Source organism: Bacillus rossius, chromosome 8 (assembly GCF_032445375.1).
Source record: "Bacillus rossius redtenbacheri isolate Brsri chromosome 8, Brsri_v3, whole genome shotgun sequence".
NCBI lineage: Eukaryota > Metazoa > Arthropoda > Insecta > Phasmatodea > Bacillidae > Bacillus > Bacillus rossius.
Window position 1 is genome coordinate 2,541,420 of NC_086336.1, and position 26,845 is coordinate 2,568,264.

General features: G+C 41.1%; 1 protein-coding gene across 1 annotated transcript in view; it reads left to right on the plus strand.

The window, feature by feature from the left end:
- Positions 1 to 236: 236 nt before the first annotated feature.
- LOC134535486 (uncharacterized) overlaps positions 237 to 26,845 on the plus strand; it is a 121,147-nt gene continuing 94,538 nt past the window's right edge. Inside the window, exon 1 of the mRNA XM_063374609.1 lies at positions 237 to 341. The gene's annotated coding sequence lies outside the window, so the exon portion shown is untranslated. The remainder of the gene's footprint in view (positions 342 to 26,845) is intronic.

Below are 26,845 nucleotides of genomic sequence, written 5' to 3' on the forward strand. Positions count from 1 at the left end.
TTTGCGCCTCTCCTTCAAGGCTTCAACGCCTTCCCCTGCGCTTCCTCCCCTACATTCTTTCCCTTCTTTATCCCTTATTCGTCGTTCCTGCTCCCTCCCCTTTCACAAGCTCCGCCCAAGTGACCGTCATCTGCGATCGGGTACTGTATTCATTGGCCGTGGTGTTGTTCCAGCTGAATTCTGAACTGATACTAAAATCTCTGATACTTTTCAAGTGTACTCGTTTGCCGATCCTGATACAGGCGCGTATCAGTGCCAAAGTATCAGGTTGATACTTTTCGACCCACCTCTAGGGCGTGCATCACAGGACGTTACGAGCACAAACAATGACACAGCGGAAGGTACGTGCCAGATGAAATTCACAATGAAGCTAAAACATACTCACACGTAAATTTCCTAGCTGGTACAGATATTTCATTGATGAAAGTGAATGCCATATATTTTTTCTTAGATTATAATCCAAGCAAGCTGTACCTTCACTGTACCTTGCACTACTGTGCAAACCATTAGCACCACTACGGCATAACTTCGTAAACTATGATTAGAAAATGGAAGTATTACACGACGAAATTCTCGTAACTTGCGTGCGTCTAACACGCGATTGTTCTGTCATCCGAACATGGACACGTTTTCGCTTGTTTCCACTGGCGCCCCCTCTCATTTGTCACGCGTACACGCACACGTGGGAACAGACTTCTCTCACGTTTGAATCAAAGATTTGAATATACCAGCAGTGACGTTTTTCCGCTGAAAAAAAAAAACCACGCAGTGTGCCTGCACTTCAATGTCTAGCTTTTTTATCTGTAAAGGTTTAAAATCTGTGCACTGTGATGGGTTCTAACTGGGAAACGTGGACATGGTGTGTGCGTGTGTGCGTGTGTGAGAGGAGTATGTGCCTGCCTGTAAGCGACTTGAAGGCTTATGGTGTTGAAGGGGGGGGGGGGGGGGGGGGTTGGCCCGTCAAGGTCGCTGATTTGCCCCAGCAGGTCAAGAACACGGTTCTCTTTTCCACCCGTCACAGAGACGATGCGTCATCGGGATGACGAGCACGGCATGACACGCCCTTCGCACGCAGGACGGTCATGTAGCCCCGTCACACAGTCGACGACGTCTCTTACTAACGTCTGATACTGGGAATTATTATTCTTTCCAACGAGTCCAATAATTATATTCTCGTCAAATTTAAGGATTTGCCTCACTCCTCTATGCTCAGATGTGACGTAGATGCGATTATGATGTATCTAAAATATGCTATGTTGGTCTGAAAAAACTTCCAAACTACTCGTCCGATATTATTTAAGTGGTATAGCTACATCATATAGTATTGTTACGAGCGTGGCGGGACACCGCGCGGTTGCTGACGTCACGCATACCTTCGGGATTAGAGTGTGGAGTGGCGAGAATAAGCGCCGGCCTGTGAGGGGGAAGCCTTCTTTTCACAAACGCCCGATCGTGCATCCTCGGTTTTTAATTTTTATTTTATTTTGGACAACTCATGATAACTAATGGTCAATTAGGTTAGGTTACCTACATTATAAATACTTTAAAACATTGTGGACGGTTGATTTGGTTAGGATGGCTACATTAAAGATACAGTGAAATCATGTAAACTGTTTCCTAGCCCTGGATAGCTACATATTAAAAAGTTATTTGCTAAGCAACCTTCGGGGAACTTCGGGTAACTTCGGGCGTGGCTCTCTCGTCTGTGAAATGAGGCTTCCCCCTGCGAGGCTGTCTACAACCAGAGACTCATCCCACAAGCTCCCCAGATCAGGGTCTCCACAGTTAGTACTTTCGTACTAGATCTAGTACTTTTATAACTTTATTAGTGGTTTAGTACAGATCTAGTACATTTTTCTTTAATATAATAATATTATTGTAACTCCAATATGTTTTATTATTAAGCGTAATTATTTTTAAAAAACTATGGAATGTATGTGTGTGTGGTGTGATATTTAAGTTTGAGCATTGCAATGTCATAATAACTTCCTAAATTGTTAAAAACCATAACAAATTTTAATTTAGTACTTTTTTTTTCTAACTAGTACTTTTTTCTCGCCTAAGTTGGTACGAAATATTTTTTCCTTGTGGAGACCCTGCCCCAGATGCGAGGCTACAGTGCCTGCGGTCTGACCGGTGATTGTAGCCTCGCGCACAGGAGCTGGGAGATTGGTGAATTGTTGTCGCGAGCGACGAGCCTGTGGCTTGTCAGTAACTGAGAACACCACAGGCGGGGAACCCGTCATCGCTCTGCCGAACCGCAGTCAACATGGCGGACCCTCGTGTTGCAGCGTGTAACTGTGTATACACCCCAATTCGTAAACACTGGGGGACCCACCAATCGTACTGGTGTGCTGAAGGAAATTTTTCAGTAGCAAAACTATTCTCGAATGCAAATTGTAAACTTCAAAAGTTATAAAAAAGAGTAATTACAGCTTTTAAAAAATACGTTAGAAATTTGGCATTAATATATTATTAACGATTTCTTTACAATTTGCTTTGTCCTTTGATATCGCATTGGTAAAGCGTGTCCCTCCTTACGAAGTAAGATTATTTTTGATTGAGTTCAAATTCCATCACCGGAAATAACATTTTTGTTTATATAAATATGGATATTGCATTATACAACTTGTACTTTAAGAAAAAAAAAGTATATATATAATTTTTTTTTTCTGTATATAATTGCTGTAATAACTTTTAATACATAACTAAGTCTGTTGGCTCAGTTATTTCATACTACGTAGCCTTTATTTGTTACTTATAGTATAAATAAATACTATAAGCACAAAAACCATGATAAAGAAGTTAACTATAATTGAACACACCTTGAAAGTAAATAAGTTTCCATATGCTACTTATGAATAAACTAATTATTTATAGGTACTGCATCCCTGTTAAATGGAAAAGCGAGCTGGTTTTATTGCACTACGAATTTAAGAACGATGGGCATTACTATTACATTACGTTAAAATGTCCTTGTTCCTTCGTCTCAGTTGGTAAGATAATATTTTTTCCACAATTTTTTAAACTAGTTTAATAATTAATCAAATTTAAAAAAAAAGTCGTCAGCATTTCAAACTTGTAAAGTTAAATTAGGAAATTATTGCTGTGATTAATCTCGATGAAGTGACTAAATGCATGCAATTTTATAGTTGTATCATAAAAAAAACTTACATTAAATCAGACCCCATTTCCATTATATTATTTTTTACTTAATATTGCTGGATTTTCAGAATAGCATAGCAGGAAAATTTATATTTTTTAAAGTTAAATATTGCACGAATATTTTTATGTGCATTATATTAAGACATCTTTGTTGCATTTTAGGCAAATGAGGTATAGAAGAAAAAATAACAAATATCCATTCCTCAAGTTACGTAATTTTAGATTCCACTGCTGAAATGTTCGTGACCTTTCAGTATTTGGTCCGATTATAGTGATGTGTTCATTTCTACTCATACATGTGGCTGCTTTAGTCGGCTACTATGGCGGTTTTTTCTTCTTTTCTGTTGGCACATTTTGTATCGCGTGTGTGATATTCTGGTATACAGATTGTCATGCCCACTTATATATCTATGGGGATGACACGATATGGCAGAAATTATACATCGTGCAAGGCTAGCTTTATCGCAACCTGAAGTGTGTCTGCTGGTCGATATTTCACAAAAATTTTTGACGTGACGTCTAATAAATCGATGAATGCCGGCTGCACGCACGAAAAGGTGTCCCGTTACGCACATTGTCCCGTTACGCGGTGTCCCGTTACGCTCATTGTACGCTTGCGCCGCATCTATCTCTCTTCCACTCGACTGGAACAACCATCGATTTGACTTCTTCGAGGCACATTAAACTTGAAACACTCCCATTCGTTTCCTACTTTTCCTATCATCGTCCTATCCTTAACAGAATAACACAGATTGGAAGAAGTTAAATAGCAAACATGTATAAAAGTTATAGTTAAAATAATCGGTTCGTTAAAGTAATAAACATATTTGAATTAATGAGTGCAAATAAAAGTAAATTTATCAATTAAATTGTAGATTTCATTTCACTCCTCCTTTGTATCCATACAAAATAGTGATAATTCAATAAAAATGATTCAATTTTATTCATAAAAGTATGCAATCATTTCATCAATGTTTTGTTATGGCGTTGTCACGTTAAACTATCGTCCGTAAACCGACTTTAAAGACAACAAATATTTTTCAAATACAAATATTATTCTGTAAACTGTGCTTATGGGATGACGCGACACATCACAACCACTAAAAGTTGGCCAACGGATATAAAAGGGTGACGCCGGCCATACTACAGTCTGGTTCACCTAGTTCCGTTACGTTCTTGGTGCGCAGTGCGTGCAAACATTCCGTTATCGCGTCCCCTCACCCGAATCCTCACATCCATCTGAAGGTGTTTGCCCAGTTTTAAGTATTTTTTTTAACGAAGAAGGGAAAAAAAATTGGGCCTACACTATTCTTGCTACAGAAGATTCAGTAACAGAACTGAGATGAAATTGTATTTTTGTCAAGTGGCTAGGCCTGTTCCACATAAACGGGAAACAGAAAAAAAGAATCGGACCCGCAAGATATTCAAGTTTCACTAACCGTCTATCGCTTCGACAACGCACGGAAACGTAACAATGAGTTAGAATTTCACTGTTACAAAAAATTACTTTATTTGTAAAAAAAAAAAAAAAATTGAAATTCGAGAACATAACGTGGTTATTGTTTACATACATAAAAATAAATAATAAAATAACGATAGAACACTAGATACTTGTAATTGAAACAATTGAAATTGTATTTAAATTGTAAACACACATATTTTCCACCGCGATCAAATCCTCGTCTTCTATTGGTCGCACGGAGTCACGCGTTCGCATGCGCGCCATTGTAGACTCTGCCTGGTGAGATCCCTCTCCATGTAGCCTATGTACCTGATCATTGCTGAGGTCACTGTATGAACCACTCGGTGGACACTAGACAATCATTTCCTTCCCCTAGGGAAGGACGTGTTGGCCACAAAAATGTTTATTCACTGCAGACACATAAGTACGCATGTTTGGTGTATATTCAAAAAATTTATATATACATGATTTAAAATAAAAGTTTGGCAAAATCTTGTTTACCTTATTGAATTATGCTGCACGAAACAGCGGTAGCCTACATCATAATGGTATAGATAGGTCTGCTTCACATAAAGTAGAGTACTGCACATAGCAAAAAGTTTTCATAATAACATATTTGAAGCACAGTTACAGAGAACAGCGCCATGCCACGGCGCGCGGCCAGTAACTCTTCAAGAGCGGTTAGTCATCACCGTCGCCGTCAGAGAGCGCGCGCCGCTATTTCGAGGCGAATAAGGGCGAGGCCATTTCCTTACAGCGCCATCACTCGAAAGCAAATGAACGCCAGTTGTCCGAATCACTCGTTATTGTGTGTGAATATTAATGTTGGAAATCCAGATGTGACTCAGCGTACATGTTATACTACGTACTTGTCACAGTTTTCGCAAATAACCGTTTGTTTTCAAAAATAATATGAACAGCCCCAAAGATGTGAAACGGCGTGTGCTCACAACTGTGTTGCACGCGAGTTGCCGCAGGAGGAGGTGATGTTACTGCCCGGCAACCATGATGACCCGCAGAGACAGGAGGACTTGCAGAGGAAGGCCGGGCCGCGCGGTGGCAGGCGAGTGTCGCGGATGGGCTCGTGTCCGAGGGGTACTCCAGTTCCCGGCGGAACAGGGCTGGAATGTGAAAGCCCGAGGGGTCGGAGTGAAGAGCGCGGAGGACACGGGGTCCCGCCAGGTGCAGGGCCCGTGTCCCAGCTCGTCGAGACACGTGGACCGCCGCTGAGGTCCTCCGCAATCAGAGCGAAGCGCCAGCCACACCCACCTCACCGCCTGCAGACAAGAGCCTGAGCAGCTCGTTGACGGGGACGCACCACAACGCCGAAATACCACAACGCAGAACGTACAATAACGCCGAAAAATGTCATTGCAGGACTGCCACAAAGGTTAGGTTAGGTAAGGTTAGGTTACGTTAGGCTAGGTTAGGCTAGCCTAGGTTAGGTTAGGTACACAAATTCATTCAGTTGTTTTTCATTTTGCTCCTTGGCTCCCCGCAGCAACATTTTTTGGCGTTAATGTATTTCGGCGATGTGGTACACAGCAGTTTTCTAGCTGTCGGCGTTGCGGTCAATTTGGCATTCGGCGTTATGGTTTTCGGCGTTATTCTACGTTCGGCGTTGTGGTATTTCGGCGTTGTGGTAACGACCCCTCGCTGACCTATCAGGTGCTCATCAAGTGACTTGTGCCAGACACTGGGATAAACACCCTCAACTTTTGTTTCCAAGAAAAAAGCGTGGATGGATTTGTGATTTATGAAAATACCACTTTTAAAAAAAAAAAAAAAAAAAATTTCGATTCATTGCAGCTTAAAGCGATAGCAAGATAGTAATACTATTAACCCTCCGGTGATGCCGAAGCGAATACTTTTTGTTGAGGTTTGGCTAAAAGAATCGTTGGATTATAGTTTTATGGTTGGCTATCTTTGTCGAAGGTGAAGGAGTATGTAATAATATGCGACTAGAAAGCAGATTGTAGCTGATATATGATGCATTAGTTATGTAGCTATACATTTAACAAATATATATATTTTTTTAATATTACAAACAAATCTTTGGAAGCTATTTGCCAAAAATTAGCCGTGTAAATGTGTAAATTTTACAATGCATTGCTGTAAAATGAATAAAGTTTAAGCTTTATTTGATCAACTAATTAGGCTGTACTTTCCAAGTTCTATATAAACACAAGAATGCGTGATAATCTTGTTAATTCCCTCATAAATTTGTTTGGAAATGAACTATGTTTAACTTTTAATGTCACAAATATATTTAGGTGTATGTTATTCAGAATAATTATTTTATAAAACGTATATTTTGTTTTTGTTTTTACTGTGTAAGGGGGAACTGAAAATATCAGCGGCAAGAGCCAGTGTGATTTTGACACGGGCCATTATGTTTGTCCCGGTGAGCGCCAGGTGTGATAACCGCGAGACTGTCAGCCTTACAGCGGGCTTCACACACGTGCTGCTCCGCAGGTCTGCTGTAGTGATGGGTCGTTCGTTAACGATTCGTTCAAAAAGAACGAATCTTTGAGAGAACGAAATCTTGCGATTCGTTCGCGATGTAAAGAACCGGCTCTTTGAGAGCCGGTACCTTGAAAGATTCGGAAGAACGAAAACGCGGAGAGAACGAGAGAACGAGATGAGAGAACCGGCCACGCGCCCGGTCTGATTCGTTCGTGAAATGATTCATGACGTCAGGAGTCTGAAGAATTAGTAATCACAGCGTGAGCATGTTCATAAGAGCAAACGATAACTGATCAAATAAAATAGGGTAACATGAAAAGTATCTATACCTGAAAATGTCAACTGTTAAGTAGTGGTTTAAAATTGCGTTTTCACATTCACATACACAAATTTGGGGGGGGGAAAAAACACGAATTAAAAATAACAGGGAAAGTAACTACAAATGTTCACACTTACCATTTAGGTGTTAATTAATGTACCTACTTCATTTTTCTCTCTTCATACTGAATCGCAGTAGTAGTATTCAATTTTTGTCTTTTTTTCTCTAAATGTGTTGGTCTACATGTAAACACTTTACTCTCTCTAGAGTGTAAATAGCCTGTATATTAATATTTGTAACTTAAAAAGTAATACAATATAAATAATCTTGTTTCATATACGCAACTGTGATTCACTGGCTACGAAAAGCAATGTTCAAGTACTAGCTATAATAGTGCGATTACAAATTAAAGTTAAGAAAGATCACTTTCGTACCTAACATTCTTAGATTTAATGCTCCCGTATTATATAGAATCACTGCATGAAGCATTTGCAGCGATCAACAGTCAATAATTTTATAACAGTCAGTATACAACTAGACATTTGAAATTTCATTTACCCATGCAGAGTAGATAAAGATAACCACCCACGCGATAACGAGGGGAGGCTGGAAGCAAACACGTAGCTAATACTCTAAAGGATGAACGAGTTACGACACCTGATAAAAGAGCCAGATCCTATTCACAGAAAAGAACGAAATGACCGAGATGAACGAATCGTTCTGAACGAATCTTTCACGGAACTGATCCGAAAGTACCGGTTCGGTCAAAAGAACCGTTCTGCCCATCACTAGTCTGCTGCGGTCTGCTCGCCCTGTGCGCTCTGCTGCCGGCTGGGATCTACTTGCACTCGCCCGTGTACTCCTCCGCCACACGGCCGACTGCCGTTATCACTTCTGCCAAACCAAGATGCGTTTGTTATTACTCTTGTTATCAACACACATGAAACAAAATTAAAACGTGAATTTTGTTTATACCTATTCATTAGCTGCAATTAAAAACATTAAACTTTGAAAAAAAAAAAAAAAAACTAATAATTGTATGTTTTCAAATTACCATTAACTTTGGAAATTAGTGGTCATTTGAAATTAACTTGTTTCTATCATTATCTTAAGGCATAGTTTAAGCGAGGGTAGGCAGTCCAACATCATTACCGTGAGTTATCTGCATATGCCACACATTTTTATAGTTTACTCCTTTGGTCCAATTTCAATTAGATAGTTTTGATTATAATGTCCTAAATACTATTACAATTTTTAGCATTATTCATTGTTAGGTTTGTAATGTAAGAAAATTTATAATCTCGATTGATACGTTAATGACAACAAAAAAAAAGTTGTCTGTAAAGTAGGTTTACGGGCGATAATTTTACGTGATAACGTCATAAGATTAAATTGCTGCTTTTAAAAAGCCCGCCTTAACCTGTTTGATATTACAGAAGATTATCTCGCATGGTGGTTGGCAGGTTCTTGCATGCTCGGCTCAGGCGGAACATGACAATGAGTCATGCTTTTTCGTGCGTGCAGCCGGCGTTCTTCGATTTATAATACGTTATCACGTCAAAAATATTAAACTCTATTGGTTTTGTGGATAGAGAAGCTGATGCGAATGATGCTAGGGCCAAGGTTACGGAATGCACACGTGAAGGTGAAGCTGGTTGTCTCCAGCGAGGTCGCAGCCCGCGGAGCAGTGTGCACTGCGCAGTGGTGTCTGTGGCAGGCGTGTCTCGGGGGAGCTGAATTGTTGCCCCTTGGATGGGCAGCCCTTCAGGATTTTTCTTAGTTTAGGTTAGGTCAGGTCACTTTACAAACTAACCACTGTAAGAAAATCGTGAAGGGCTGCCCTTCGCAGCATTTCAGTCGCCCCCGTGTCGCGCGCCTCCCTCCCGGGCGGGGACAGCGCGCATGCGCCGTGACTCATAGAGGGTGACTCACAGGGCTGCGTGCTGCGTGCCGCGCGAGGTGACGTCACTCGGCCGCCAGGGGCGCTGGCTGCGGCCCAGGCACGCACTCCCGCCACGCGGTGCTGGAACTACTTAGTAGAGGTGTAAAAGTAACGAAAAAAAGTGTACCCGTATGTATTCGTTACTATAACAATTAGTACTCGTTACTTTCGTATCGTTACTCGTTACTTCTGATACCGCATAACATGCTATGTTATGTAACAGCAACGAATCGAGTCGTATTTCGTACGCGTACAGTATGACGTCGCGTAAATAATAATAAATCGAATATAAATAATTAAAAATATTTGATAATTAACAGCTTTTGTTAACCAAGAAACAATTAAATCTCATTAGAGCGGCTTTATTATAATATCTCTTTTAAGATAAGAACAAAAAATGTGAAAATACGCGATAATAAAAAACAAAAACATACATATTTAAAATTTGTAAAAAAATACTTTCTTACGTTGTTTCTGTTCCAATCTCAAACTTTGTCTACACACACAATACCTTTAATAAACAGTAAAAAAACTTGGACGACGAATTTCCAAATTATACTTTTCTTAATAAACAAACATCGTTCTTTGTAACGAATAAGCGCGCGCATGCGTAAAACATACGAAAAATGCGAGTAACGAAATGCATTCGTGTGTAACGTTTCGTTACTCGGTACTAGATGGCGCACCCGTTACTCAGTAACGAATACATACGGTTTGCTACAGCTCTACTACTTAGCACTTTCAGTTGTCCGACAACCTACAAGTTAACTTTTCATTCAGGCCCGCCTACACTCGTTCAGGAACCTAAAATTTCAGTGACGACAAAAAAAGACAGAGTGGGAATGCTACTCGTGAAGATGCCACCAATGCTTCCGTGGAAACAAACAACACGTGTTTAATTGAAAACATGGAGAAGCAGGGTTTAGCTACGACACTATCTGCGGCTTGCAGGAAACCTGCCAAGCTAAAACCAGAAACGCGTGTATTCAACAATTGATAATGCACCGTCTAGCATTCATGTCTAACACGGTATATATATATATATATATATATATATATATATATATATATATATATATATATATATATATATATATATGGTGGAAAACGTACCCGGGGTTCGACTTATATATATATATATATATATATAAGTCGAACCCCGGGTACGTTTTCCACCATAACCTGACCTCGGAAACAGTCTAAATCGAAAAGAATATATTTTTTAAATTTTCTTAATTTAAGGGCCTTACGCTCCTTCCTTACCCCCCCCCCCCCCTTACCCTGGTCACATTTTCCACCATAACCACACATTTTTGGATCAGAAACACTCCAAATCAAAAAAGCATTGATTTTTAAAATTTTCGAAATTTTGTGTCTGTAGCTCTCGTCCCCCCCCCCCCCCCCCCCCCTTGCCAAGGGGCACAGTCGATCCCGGGGCAAATTCCCACCATACCCCGGCCTCATAGATACACAAAAAACATGGTTATTACCCTTAGCTCGGAATTAGTGTTTTTTTGACCCGCTGGCACCCCTACCCCCAATTCCCCCTTAACTCTAAGGTCTTAAGTTATTAAAATATTGTATTTTCAGAGGTTCTTTATATGTATGGAAAATTTAAACTTATTCGGACGTCGAAAAGGGGGTAAAAATGAATGGAAAGATTTTATTACATAGTCCATTCTTTCGAACTCGCAAGTCAAGCTAATAAAAGCGTAGTAAAAAAACAAGCAAGGGTTCTTCTTGGAAAATTGAGGAAACACAGGAATCCCTACTAATATTATAAATTCCAAATTGTGTTTGTTCATCTTTCACGCAACAATGAAGCAATGGATCGACATGATTTTTTGCATATAGATAGGTTATGGGCCAGAGTGACACATACTACATGTAATTATGAAATTCCTGCCCTAAGGGAGTGAAAAGGGGGTGGATTAAGTTTTATAATATAAAATAATATGAGGTAGGTCATAGACACACAAACAGCTATATTGTGTTATTTCTCTATGACCGCCACACAGTCATATATTCAGGCCCCGATTTCAGGCAGCTGGCGCTCTGGGCAGATAATCTTTAGTCGCCATCTTACTTTTCCAGTTTTCCCCCACCCCTCTTAAAATACACATTCAAGCTGATTTATTATCAGTTTTAAAACAGCACTTATGCAAATAAATAGTACTAAGGGTTTTCAAATATGTTCGTCTTTTTACTTATTTAAATTTAATAAATGGTTGCTTGCAGTTTTAAATGGCTGGTATAACTATTATAAATATTACCAGTATTATCATAGCCATTGAAAATTCTCAATCCAAATTTTTGGGGAAAATTTGTACGATTTTAATAATATAAATGGGATATTAAGTATTTATGAGATTAAGATAAATTATTTTATACCTTGTTTAGTTCGTTTTAAAAACGTGGTATATCTAAAAAAAAAAATTAAATAAAAATTATTTTCTACTTTTTAGTCTTGTGTGTGTGAAATTTGAAGTAAGTGATATTCAAATCGAGTATGTATAGAATTTGTACCGAACATTGGCATGAGTGTAGTGTTTGAATTGTAACAGTTTTAAGACACATTTTCTAATGACAGTGACAGTTTTTACAATGGGGTTTCTAATTCATATTTACAACCATCGTCAGACGTTATGAAGTACCATTTCCGCAGTGTCTTGGGCGGGAAAGATAATCTTCGGGAGGAATAGTATGGCGTTGGCGAGTTGAATTACGTCACCGCATGCCGTCTCTTTTATGCTACCACCGTGTGTATTCGCTGAAAGCGTCTATGGCTTGCTCGTTCGAATTAGCGGGCGGCTGTTGCCAAGGGCTGTCAAGTTTATTGATTATTTACTCCATGGTTTTTATTAATGATTTAGGTTATGTTTTTCGTTTTCATTTGTATTTATGGTTTTCGCTTTTTCTTTTCTCTTTCTCTTCTTTTTTTTTGCATTGTCATCCAATCCTCATCCATAAGTTAGTTAAAATTTAATTACAAAATTCCACCCGAACAGACATTGCCGAAAGCGAACTAATAAAAACGTTGTAAACCGGCGCTATGGGCAACTGCCAGGTTGGCCCGTTTGTATGTCGAGGCCTGCACGTAGTGAGGTCTGGCAACTTCCCTTCCTTCTCCTTGACGAATCGCATCCGCTTATAGAAGCTCGCGGCTGCTAGCGAACTAAAGGCGCTAACACGGTTTAGTTTAGAACTTTATCAATAGATGGCGTTGTCTTGAATTTGTAACGCGCTATCGTTTGGTGGGTACTTCACGTCTTATCTAGGGGTTACCTGCCTTCCCACAAAATGAAGCTAAAGATTGGCGTACCGTTTTTCCTGATGCGTAGCCTTGATGCAACGAGATTGTGTAATACACGGAACTTAAAAAATGAAAATTTCCCGCGTTTTTTTAAAATGTACGTCCTACAGATATGAAACACGGTAGTGATGAATGTTCCTGAGTTATAATATGTTTGGCTCGGGCAACGCCGAGTACTTCAGCTAGTCAGATCTCTCTCTCTCTGCATTTCCTGCATTCCTGGCGGGCGACGAGGCAGCAGCCACAAGCCGTGTGTGTGCCTCTGTGTGACACTCAGCCGGGGAAACCAGGCCGAGGTGCCTGCCACGGTGACCAACACTAGCACCCAACATCCTCGTCGAGACATTCCCGAGCCTACTGACAGCGCCAGCCACCCTGCTCCCTCCATGTGCAGACATTCCTGTGACTACAGCTGGTGTCAGCCACCCTGCTCCCTCCATGTGGATAACCGAGCCTTAGGCCCGTTTCCCAAGAAACAATTACAAAGATTCGTTAGTTGAATATGCTACCCCGTACCTTAACTGTATTCCAATTGTATAAAATCGCTCCCAAACTCTTAAATAGATACGTCCTGTTCCTTATTTTAAGGGAACGGATTTTATTGTCATTTCCATGTATTTAATTTCTTCCCAAACTTTCGCTCATGTGCCAGAGCACACTTTTTCGTGGATTTTGTCCAGATTGCAGACCTGCGCCTGGCAGCATTAACTATTATATATACTCACTTTTGTGAACATCTTGGAACATAACAAGTGTACTGGTGTGCCAAATGAAACTTTGTGGTAGTGAAACTATCCTGGAATACATTTTGTACACTTAAATGGTCATAATAAAAAATAATCTTAACTTTAAAAGTTTTTGAGAAATAATTAAAAATACATTTTAAACTTTTGTAACATCTCTAAGATTATGGCTGTAACAATGGTATCAATGCATGTGAAACGCCTACTACAATCCTTTGAAACCAGTTTATTTATTTATTATTTTATTTTTTTATCTCGCGCAGGGTTCTTACCTTACTTGGACTCGATCTGGAAAACGGCCCGCTTGTTAGGTTCCTGTTGTATCCAAACAAGGAAATGCTTATTCGCTACCTTACCCAAATATCATGGAATACCGGCCTTAAACTGCAGTCATTCTTGCGGCTAGAGCTGGTGACAGAAACACTGCTCTCTCCATGTGGGTAACAGTGTCCTTCAACTGCAGCTGATGTAAGTTATCCACCTCCCTCCATGTGGATATCAGTGTGTTATAACAGCAGGTATTACTGCGGCTAGAGCTGGTGACAGACACTCTGCAGGGCTGCTAGGTGCTAACAGCCTCTAACAGCCTCTAACAGCCTCTAACAGCCCCGCCAAGTGAGCTGCCTGCCGGCTGGCCGGGCTACTTGGCACCTGGTGCTACCTGGTGCTACCTGGTGGCCGCGAGCCACAGTCGGGTCAAGGTCAGTGCCTGCTGCTTCTCGGCGACTGGCGGGCACAGTAGGCAGGTGCTGCGCGCGGTCCTCTGCCACTAGCTACAAACCACAGCAGTTCACGGACACAACTGGAATTACTGGAAACAGAAGTTCACCAGAAGACGCTGAAACTATTTTAAAAGGCCCAGCATCATAAAATTCATTCTGGTATACATTCAGTGCCATTTAAGATACTGATCAAGTGGTAGTTAGCAGAGTAGAAAGATAGTCCAATCGGTTTAATCTAATATGTTTATTCAGTAATTTTTATAAAAGTCTTCTTCATGGTTGTGTTATATTACACAGAGTATAATAAATTATAAAAATCAGTCTAAATCTGTCCAACAAGGAATATTAATCTAATTACTCGACTATTTGCTAATTTCCTGGAAATGGACTGCACAGTAACTTACTGGCTGGATGGTCTTATCTGCGCAGGCCTGTCCGGGACACTCACCACTGCCTGAGTCAACTCAGTGCTCTTCCTTTCAGCCGCATGCCCTGCCTTGAGGATCAGTCATCTCTTTACTCGGGATCACACGCAGGTATCGCTAAACTAAAAACTGACCCAATCAGCCAACCGAAGCGTTTCTATAGAATGCATAGTTGACTTGGGAAAGGTTTTGTATCTTTACAACTGATTCGTAGACAAATGTTCACATGGGACCTGGAAGTTAACAGACACCCACTGGCTATTAAAGGACGTGTGCCTGGGCTGCAAGTTGCCAGGGATCTCGCCATTTCGTATGTTTTAAAGTTACGTGCTGGCAGGTCATGCGTGTCAACAAGCACTCCATTGAAGCGTGTGGTGGCGGTGAAAACGACAGAGATAATAACTGCCGCGTGGGATGCTTCAAAGAAAACATGGAATACCTCATGCGCCGAGTAGACGGGCATTCTCTGGCAGTGGCGTAGCGTGGGTGGGGCGGAGGGGGCGGCCCGCCCCGGGCGGCTGCCCGCGGGGGCGGGTCGCCGGTGAAGCGGGTTGAGATCTCATCTATGATTCATTCATTACATGTGTCAGACACACTATAATGTTACATTTTTATCTAACATTTTGCGCACCAACTATTTTTTAATATTTATTTAAAAGAAAAACTGCGAAATCACTGACAGAGCTCTTTATAACGTTTGTTTGTCTACATACGAACGGCAACATCGCATCACGCCGCGCCGCCCGGCGCGCGAGCCGAGTTGAGCGGCACTCATTATGTTAATTACTCATACAAAATCTTTTGTTTCACGCGTCGGCCCGTGTCGATGCCTCTCTTTCGCACTCATTGAATTCAGTACTACGCATTGTACTGTAAAGTTTGACCTTAACCCAGGGCAAACCAAACAACTTCCGCGAACCGGGACACAGTAAAACTCCTATATTGCCCCGTACCGCGAGCGCAGGTAAACCCAAAAAAATATTAAAACCCAAACTAATAGCAGGCTTAAAAATTACTAATAAGGTTGCGAACAGTGAGAGGAGGCAGCAAGTTAAAAAGACGCAAAATTTATATGACAACATTTAATAAATATATATATATATCATAAAATCGGTTCATCACAAATCGGCGCATCCATCAGTAGTATATATTGGCCGGTACTGGATCAGGATGCAGGTAGTGGAGCCGAGAGCCGGCTCCGCCATCTTGGATTGTGACGTCACGGCGACCATCTTGGATAAGCGTAACGGGACACAGCGTAACGGGACACAGCGTAACGGGACACAGCGTAACGGGACATATCGTAACGGGACATAACGTAATGGGACAAGTAGATCACGGCGGCCATTTTGGATCCGCCATCTTGGATCCGCCATTTTGGATGACGTCATTGTGTTCTAGAAAATTCCGGTGATGTGTTTTCCGCCATATTGGATGATGACGTTACCGTTGCAATTTTTGTTACGGCCGCCATCTTGAAATTTGGACGCCATCTTGAAAATCTTTAATTATTATCCGATTTTAATGAAAAAAATTCCAAAATTCATCAAAAAATTAACTTATTCGAATTCTGATTGATTATATCGATCACCGTCCTCGGTTCAAACCCGGTGAGTCCAAAAAAAACTAAAAATGGCGACAGGCTCCTTCCTCAACGATGGATGCAGGCAGACTGACTCCTAGCACTTTTTTTCAAAACATATATATCGTCAGCTGGTATGACGACATGTCCGCCATCTTGTCTTCATCCGCTGGAGACCACCATCTTGTTTTCGTCTGCTAGAGTGTGCCGATAACATGTAGTATAATTATCTGGTCACCATACTTTTGTCCTCAACTGTTGACATTGAACATTGACCTTGTCCTTTGTCCTTGACCTTGAACTTTGACCTTGACCTCGAAATTTGACCTTGAAATTTGATCTTGACCTTGAAATTTGACCTTGACCTTTGTCCTTGACCTTGCCCTTTGACCTTGACCTCGAAATTTGATCTTGACCTCGAAATTTGACCTTGACCTTGAAATTTGACCTTGACCTTGAAATTTGACCTTGACCTTGAAATTTGACCTTGACCTTGAACTTTGACCTTGAACTTTGACATTGACCTTGAAATTTGACCTTGACCTTGAACTTTGACCTTGACCTTGAAATTTGACCTTGACCTTGAAATTTGACCTTGACCTTGAAATTTGACCTTGACCTTGAAGTTTGACCTTGACCTTGAAGTTTGACCTTGACCTTGAAATTTGACCTTGACTTTGAAATTTGACCTTAACCTTGAAATTTGACTTTGTCCTTGTCGACCATCATGGACCCGACATTTAATGTTCAGTACATGCTACCAGGAGCGACCAACTGCTGGAGTATGCCATATTGTGTGTACTTGTATTATAGAGTACATTTACATCTGGTTAATTTTATTTTAACCTGCTACAGTGCAGTAATCATTTATTACCGAGGTGCCCCCCGCCATCTTGAAATTCGGACGCCATCTTGAAATCATGTAATAATGTAGCTAGAAAAGCGGGAAAAAATCCAAAACTCATCAAAAAAATCACTCATTAACTTACAAATCGAATCGATGGATCCCTGTCCACGGTTCGATTCTTGACCAGTGACAGTTGTAACTAATTATTAAATAAATGTTAGGTTCTGTTTTTCCATTACCTTTCGCGGAGTTTATTAATCATTCGCTCTACGAAAAACAACTCAAGTCAATATACCTGACCAACGAATTAAATCAGTGCCGATTAGCCTATTATGAAAGTCTAATTTTTCAATAATCTGAATAACATATAAGCCGTTCATGTACAAAGCCACACATATAGATCAATTGTCTTCAGTCCATAAGACCGAGTCATGACATTATCAGACGTATAGGCTAGTCATTTCAGGACCACATGAACTTCGTCGTTATCTAATTATATTCTATTAATCCAACGTGACATTTTTTAAACATACTAAAGGACCAAGTAACCTTGAAAAATATTTTAGTAACACCAAGAGGTTTTAAATTAGTAAATATTCAATCACTACATTTTGTACTACGCGCAATCAACAAAAGGGAAGCACTGACAACGAAAAGACAGCACCGACAACGTAAAGGCAGCACATTTGGAAGCACCGACAACGAAAAGAGCAGCACATTTGGAAGCACCGACAACGAAAAGGCAGCACATTTGGAAGCACCGACAACGAAAAGGCAGCACATTTGGAAGCACCGACAACGAAAAGGCAGCACATTTGGAAGCACCGACAACGAAAAGGCAGCACATTTGGAAGCACCGACAACGAAAAGGCAGCACATTTGGAAGCACCGACAACGAAACGGCAGCACATTTGGAAGCACCGTCATCGAAACGGCAGCACATTTGGAAGCACCGACAACGAAACGGCAGCACATTTGGAAGCACCGACAACGAAACGGCAGCACATTTGGAAGCACCGACAACGAAACGGCAGCACATTTGGAAGCACCGACAACGAAACGGCAGCACATTTGGAAGCACCGACAACGAAAAGGCAGCACATTTGGAAGCACCGAAAACGAAACGGCAGCACATTTGGAAGCACCGACAACGAAAAGGCAGCACATTTGGAAGCACCGACAACGAAAAGGCAGCACATTTGGAAGCACCGACAACGAAAAGGCAGCACATTTGGAAGCACCGACAACGAAATGGCAGCACATTTGGAAGCACCGACAACGAAAAGGCAGCACATTTGGAAGCACCGACAACGAAACGGCAGCACATTTGGAAGCACCTTGTAAGCTAGCTTGTAAACTTATCATTGCTGAGCAAAGATACAGTTCCAGTACAAGCCAGAATTTTATGTATTTTTTGTTTTTATTTTAAATTTTTTTATTAATTTTTTTTATTTCTAAATATTTTTTTTCTGTAATTTTATGATATCAAAGAAAACATGTGTCGTTTTTCTCCGTGTGCTCCTGATTATTCTTGCCAATATTATGATGGTTTTCTCCGTGTGCTCCTGATAATTCTTATATATATTTTGATGGTTAATCCGTGTGCTTGCGATCATTCCTGCGGTTTCGGTCAAAGGTCAAAGTCACACCCATCTAAGATGGCAGCCGTGACGCCACAATCCAAGATGGCGGACCGTGAGAAATCTGAGAAGCACTAGCAGGAAGGACGAACTTCCTTCTCCTTGAAGACTATCGATGCCATTCTTCTTATGCGATCGATAGTGAACAACCCGCATCCCGCATAAAATAAATAAATATTATTTTACCTGCAAGCAAAACGTGACGTCATCTGATGTTGAAAAGTGGAACTGCTTGCAGCAAGTACCTTTGCATGAAATAAATTAACTCTCACCACTGAATAGTGCTATTGTAGTCAGTTAGAGACATAAAGTTTCGTAGCCATGCGGCCAATTAGTCATGCATTCTCGTAACCATGCGTTCTGGAAGCTTCGTAGTCCTATAGCCTCGCGATGACGTAACCTTGAAGACTTGCAATCGCATAGTCTCGTAACCTCATGGCTCGTAGTCTCGTAGTCATGATGTATTGGAGCCTCGTAGACTTGAAGCTACGTAAGCAAGTAGCTTTGTAATCTTATAACATAATGCTGATGGTGTAGATGTAGCAAAAGAGAAAATTCCATCGAAGACAGATGTGTCAATTGGAGCCTTGTAGACGAGTAGCTTCGTAGTCAAGAACTCATGCAGACTTGTATTCCTGTATCCACGCAGTCACGTAAACTCGTTTTCTAGAGGCTTCGTAGCTCTGTAGCCTCGCAGTCTCGTAAACATGAAGATTCGTAGTCACGTAATCTCGTAACCTTATGGCTCGAAGTCGCGTAGTCCTGTATCCTCGCAGTCACGTAAACCTGTGTACTAGAGGCTTCGTAGCTCTGTAGCCTCACAGTCTCGTAAACTTGAAGATTCGTAGTCACGTAGTCTCGTAACCTCATGGCTCGTAGTCGCGTAGCCTGGATGTCTTGGGACCTCGTAGAATTGTAGCCTCGCAGTCTCGTAACCATGCGTTCTAGAAGCTTCGTAGTCCTATAGCCTCGCGATCATGTAACCTAGAAGACTCGCAATCGCGTAGACTCGTAACCTCATTGATCGTAGTCTCGCAGTCATGATGCATTGGAGGCTTGTAGACTTGAAGCTACGTAAGCAAGAGGCCTTGTAATCTTATAACATAATGCTGATGGAGCAGTTGGAGCAAAAGAGAAAATTCCGTCGAAGACAGATGCGGTAACTGGAGTCATGTAGACGAGTACCTTCGTAGTCAAGTACTCTTGCAGACTTGTAGTCCTGTATCCTCGCAGTCATGTAAACCTGTGTACTAGAAACTTCGTAGCTCTGTAGCCTCGCAAGCCATGTATAACTCGTAACCAGCTAGATCATTTTAGACTCGTAGCCATGTGGTCTCATAGTCTCTTAGACTCGTAGAATTCTAGCCAAATATATATATTTGGAGTTGGTGAGACAAAAGACAGTTGTTGGAGCCAATGACTGTAGGAGCCAATGACTGTAGGAGCCAATGACAGATGGAGTCACTAGACTGATGGAATCAATAGACTGATGGAATCAATGAATAATGGAGCCAATGAATATTGGAGCCAATGAATATTGGAGCCAATGACAAATGTGCGGCCTTTTTGATGATGGTGCTGCCTTTTCGTTGTCGGTGCTTCCAAATGCGCTGCCTTTTCGTTGTCGGTGCTTCCAAATGTGCTGCCTTTTCGTTGCCGGTGCTTCCAAATGTGCTGCCGTTTCGTTGTCGGTGCTTCCAAATGTGCTGCCTTTTCGTTGTCGGTGCTTCCAAATGTGCTGCCTTTTCGTTGTCGGTGCTTCCAAATGTGCTGCCTTTTCGTTGTCGGTGCTTCCAAATGTGCTGCCTTTTCGTTGTCGGTGCTTCCAAATGTGCTGCCGTTTCGTTGTCGGTGCTTCCAAATGTGCTGCCGTTTCGTTGTCGGTGCTTCCAAATGTGCTGCCGTTTCGTTGTCGGTGCTTCCAAATGTGCTGCCGTTTCGTTGTCGGTGCTTCCAAATGTGCTGCCGTTTCGTTGTCGGTACTTCCAAATGTGCTGCCGTTTCGTTGTCGGTGCTTCCAAATGTGCTGCCTTTTCGTTGTCGGTGCTTCCAAATGTGCTGCCGTTTCGTTGTCGGTGCTTCCAAATGTGCTGCCTTTTCGTTGTCGGTGCTTCCAAATGTGCTGCCATTTCGTTGTCGGTGCTTCCAAATGTGCTGCCTTTTCGTTGTCGGTGCTTCCAAATGTGCTGCCTTTTCGTTGTCGGTGCTTCCAAATGTGCTGCCTTTTCGTTGTCGGTGCTTCCAAATGTGCTGCCGTTTCGTTTTCGGTGCTTCCAAATGTGCTGCCTTTTCGTTGTCGGTGCTTCCAAATGTGCTGTCTTTTCGTTGTCGGTGCTTCCAAATGTGCTGCCGTTTCGTTGTCGGTGCTTCCAAATGTGCTGCCGTTTCGTTGTCGGTGCTTCCAAATGTGCTGCCGTTTCGTTGTCGGTGCTTCCAAATGTGCTGCCGTTTCGTTGTCGGTGCTTCCAAATGTGCTGCCGTTTCGATGACGGTGCTTCCAAATGTGCTGCCGTTTCGTTGTCGGTGCTTCCAAATGTGCTGCCTTTTCGTTGTCGGTGCTTCCAAATGTGCTGCCTTTTCGTTGTCGGTGCTTCCAAATGTGCTGCCTTTTCGTTGTCGGTGCTTCCAAATGTGCTGCCTTTTCGTTGTCGGTGCTTCCAAATGTGCTGCCTTTTCGTTGTCGGTGCTTCCAAATGTGCTGCCTTTTCGTTGTCGGTGCTTCCAAATGTGCTGCCTTTACGTTGTCGGTGCTGTCTTTTCGTTGTCAGTGCTTCCCTTTTGTTGATTGCGCGTAGTACAAAATGTAGTGATTGAATATTTACTAATTTAAAACCTCTTGGTGTTACTAAAATATTTTTCAAGGTTACTTGGTCCTTTAGTATGTTTAAAAAATGTCACGTTGGATTAATAGAATATAATTAGATAACGACGAAGTTCATGTGGTCCTGAAATGACTAGCCTATACGTCTGATAATGTCATGACTCGGTCTTATGGACTGAAGACAATTGATCTATATGTGTGGCTTTGTACATGAACGGCTTATATGTTATTCAGATTATTGAAAAATTAGACTTTCATAATAGGCTAATCGGCACTGATTTAATTCGTTGGTCAGGTATATTGACTTGAGTTGTTTTTCGTAGAGCGAATGATTAATAAACTCCGCGAAAGGTAATGGAAAAACAGAACCTAACATTTATTTAATAATTAGTTACAACTGTCACTGGTCAAGAATCGAACCGTGGACAGGGATCCATCGATTCGATTTGTAAGTTAATGAGTGATTTTTTTGATGAGTTTTGGATTTTTTCCCGCTTTTCTAGCTACATTATTACATGATTTCAAGATGGCGTCCGAATTTCAAGATGGCGGGGGGCACCTCGGTAATAAATGATTACTGCACTGTAGCAGGTTAAAATAAAATTAACCAGATGTAAATGTACTCTATAATACAAGTACACACAATATGGCATACTCCAGCAGTTGGTCGCTCCTGGTAGCATGTACTGAACATTAAATGTCGGGTCCATGATGGTCGACAAGGACAAAGTCAAATTTCAAGGTTAAGGTCAAATTTCAAAGTCAAGGTCAAATTTCAAGGTCAAGGTCAAACTTCAAGGTCAAGGTCAAATTTCAAGGTCAAGGTCAAATTTCAAGGTCAAGGTCAAATTTCAAGGTCAAAGTTCAAGGTCAAGGTCAAATTTCAAGGTCAATGTCAAAGTTCAAGGTCAAAGTTCAAGGTCAAGGTCAAATTTCAAGGTCAAGGTCAAATTTCAAGGTCAAGGTCAAATTTCAAGGTCAAGGTCAAATTTCAAGGTCAAGATCAAATTTCGAGGTCAAGGTCAAAGGGCAAGGTCAAGGACAAAGGTCAAGGTCAAATTTCAAGGTCAAGATCAAATTTCAAGGTCAAATTTCGAGGTCAAGGTCAAAGTTCAAGGTCAAGGACAAAGGTCAAGGTCAATGTTCAATGTCAACAGTTGAGGACAAAAGTATGGTGACCAGATAATTATACTACATGTTATCGGCACACTCTAGCAGACGAAAACAAGATGGTGGTCTCCAGCGGATGAAGACAAGATGGCGGACATGTCGTCATACCAGCTGACGATATATATGTTTTGAAAAAAAGTGCTAGGAGTCAGTCTGCCTGCATCCATCGTTGAGGAAGGAGCCTGTCGCCATTTTTAGTTTTTTTTGGACTCACCGGGTTTGAACCGAGGACGGTGATCGATATAATCAATCAGAATTCGAATAAGTTAATTTTTTGATGAATTTTGGAATTTTTTTCATTAAAATCGGATAATAATTAAAGATTTTCAAGATGGCGTCCAAATTTCAAGATGGCGGCCGTAACAAAAATTGCAACGGTAACGTCATCATCCAATATGGCGGAAAACACATCACCGGAATTTTCTAGAACACAATGACGTCATCCAAAATGGCGGATCCAAGATGGCGGATCCAAAATGGCCGCCGTGATCTACTTGTCCCGTTACGTTATGTCCCGTTACGATATGTCCCGTTACGCTGTGTCCCGTTACGCTGTGTCCCGTTACGCTTATCCAAGATGGTCGCCGTGACGTCACAATCCAAGATGGCGGAGCCGGCTCTCGGCTCCACTACCTGCATCCTGATCCAGTACCGGCCAATATATACTACTTCCATCATAAAATACCTACCCTATTACTACTTATAAAAAAATAGCTATATAATAATACTAAAAAAATACTTTAACAATTCCCCGAAAAAATTATAATTTGATCATATACTTCGGAGCTCCAAAAATTAAATATAATTACCAAAAAGGCATTAAAAACATATAAGAACATATTAATACAAATACAAATACAAATATAGATACGCACCGGGCGTATCACCGCTGTAAATACTAATTAACATAGGCGAAATCTAGCAAAAAATTGACACACCTTAACATGCAAATAAATATACCAAAAATTTAGCAAATTACAAATTATGGGTTTACAAGCCCTTCTCAGTTAAATCATTTTCTAACGGTCGACGCCTTTTTTCTTCTAGGTCTGGCAGGGATTGGGTGAAACACGCTGAACGTAAAATCCCAGTTTCAGTTTTATAGTCCGTTAATTTAAATCCCGAAAATCCACAAATTATAGTTTCGCACCAGGGGTCTAAAGGGTCAACGGGGCAGTGGCACAATTACCTCAGATCTACTATGAGCTCCGCTAGACTATAAACTTGGCTATATTGTCGATTGAACAAGAATTGGCTGCTAATATTGATTTTGACAAAGTTATTTCTGACTTCGCTGCTCATAAGGCCCGTAGAATCCGCTTGTAAAACCACTCATCCTATTTTAACTTCAATAAAAGGTACCTCATTGCATGTGAAATTTAATTTTAACTAAGCATCTATAGAATGGGGGCGGCAAAATGGGTCTCCCGCCCCAGGGCCCTGATGCTCGAAATCGTTCGACTTCATAGACCATTCGAGTCGAGTAGAGTGATGAACTCGCATACGACTTGGTGTGTTCGACATTTGCTATGCTCGAGGTGCTACTTGTCGCATGCGACTTACACAAAAGTCTTCGAGACGGAGAAGTCGAGTGGATTGTGGGAATTCGGAGAGAACTGTGAAATTGTCAGGATGGCTACTCTGCTCGTGTTCCAACTGGCCAATCAACGATCGCCGTTTCGTTTGTTGTCGTGTTTGGTAGGAAGAAGACAAACTCTTTATCAAAACATTTTATTTTTATTTTTCCGTGTGTTCGTGAATGCCTAATTAATTAAAATGGTCGATTAGGTTAGGTCAGTTACATTATAAATACTTTCAAACTAAACTGACATTAAAAATAATATGAATTAATTTTAATGGTTGTTCAGTTTTAAAGTATTTATTATGTAGCTGACCTGACCTAACAAACCAGGACAAAGGCTGAACAGTAGGAACTCACGTAATTTTTTTTTTACTTATTACTTGCGCAACAATATCAAAATAACAAATAAAACATTAAAATTTGAAACGTTAAAAACTCGCCTAAGTTAGAGGCGGGTACAATTCCTTTGCCATTAGTAGAAAATGATGTAGTCGTTCACGTACGTCGCGAAAAAAAAGAATTCATACTCGTAAACAAGCAACAAATGTGAAAGCCGCATGAAAGCACAGGTATTGTGATGAAAATTAAAAATTCGATATCTCCTAAAGTATTTGGAATTTCTTATCTCCGCCGTGTTTAATGAAAAGAGGAAGTTAAAGAGCACAGAATAAAAGTATTTTCGGAATTTAATTTTTTTTAAACAAATATCGCCCAAATATGAATATTAAAAAATTCGATATCTCCTAAAGTATTTGGAATTTCTTATCTCGCCGGGTTTATTGAAAAGAAGAAGTTAAAGAGCATATAATAAAAGTATTTTCGGATTTTTAGCATTTTGTTTTTCGCAAATACCGCTACTCTACATATTTACCAAAATTAAGACTAAGTAGCTTAACTAGTGTTGTGTTTACAGTATTGTAATGAACATGTAGGCCTAACCATTAATGTTCAGTTTGGCGTTAGGGAGCAGGCTACATAGGCTAATTTTAATGTGGATACACACAAGACATAGACGTTCACTTGGAACTAAATATGCCAGGCTATTACCACTGTCACAGGAACAAACCAAGCATTTTAACATAACTGAAATAGGCCTACCTATTTAAACCTGTATAATGCTTAAACAGGGGGTTTACTATGTTTATCTTTGATTAGCTATTTATTGTACCTGGTAACTTAATTCAGGTATGCTCCAAGGAGGGATAAACTGCCATTCTGTGTTAATGGTGCTTTAGTGTTTGACTTCAGTCAATAATTATATTAAAAATGTACTACAGGCCTAACTGCCTTCTGCATAACATTGCACTCTGACAGCTAACGAACCATTTGTTTTGTCACCGAAACTACACATAAGCAAGCACATAAAGATAACAATAGGGCTTCTTTGGTTTCTATAAGGTGCTAACAATTACTTTAGTTTCAACAGAAAGTGCAGTTGTACGAGAAGGTGCCGGCATAACCTCTTCCAGACTGCTAATAAGGTCTACGGCACACCGCTTGTTAAGACGAAACAACTTAACAAATTTGTTGTCGTCCAGTTCAAACGCATCCTTCCGTTCTAGGAATCGACGAGGGTTTCTAGCTGCTTCTATTTCAGCTAATTCAAGCTCTTCAATGTCCAAAACATCCAACCACTCCGCCATTTTCACTGTTTTCGTGACTTTTCGCATTCGTAATGGTTATCTCATTCGAGTTGGACCCCTCGGTTTCCATTCCGAACACTCGAGTCGCACACGAGTAAACTGGAACAGTTCGTGCATACCAAAGCATCAAACCGATCGGAAAAGACCACTCGGCTGGCAACTCGCATACGACTTAAAACTCCAGCATAGGGCCCCAGGCGCCGAGATGGCACGCTACGCCACTGTTCTCTGGAAACGTATTCTCGTAACACCGCTTCCCTCCTTAAACCTGTATGCCCAGAAAAGCTTACATGTTTCTCCTGGTGCATTTCCTTACTTCATTTGCGCCGTCGTATGCCTCTGGAAGTTTAGGTCATCTGGCTGTCTTTGCGATGCGGGTCATGTAGTCACACCAAATCACCATCTTGAAACTCAGTATAGTTAGCGTTCAGGTCGTACCTCGTATTTATCTGGTTTGTAGCCAGTTGAATGTTTTAACGGTCTTCATCAAGTACAAGTGCCACACGCTCCGAGAGATGACAAGCAAAGTCTCTGGAGCTGGGAGGGCAGATCTCAGTGTTCAAACACGATACTTTGGGGAGTCCGTCCAGGTGATACAGTCATGGGGTACTGTCTGCGAACCCCCCCTCCGACCACTCCCTGACGAGTGGCAAGTAGCGCAGAGCAGATGCACTCGCAGTCACCACACGGCGCGGCGCATGCTGACCGCTGCTGTACATCACGTGGGTTGTGGACAGCCGGACGTATCGGTGAAGTTACCTCTGAAATTCATGCGTTTATTTCCCGGGCCGTGTTGTGGATTGTTTCGTTGTTATTTTATTGTTTTTGTAGTTTAGGAATAACAACTCAAAACTATATAAAAATATTATTTTGTAGCCACTACTCTTTTAAGTGTCATAATTTAAAAAAAAATAGTTTCGGGAACACTACAAGTTTTAAAATGCATTAGCACATCATCTCACCGACTAAGACAACGCTTATTACAACTAAAAGGGCTCTATTT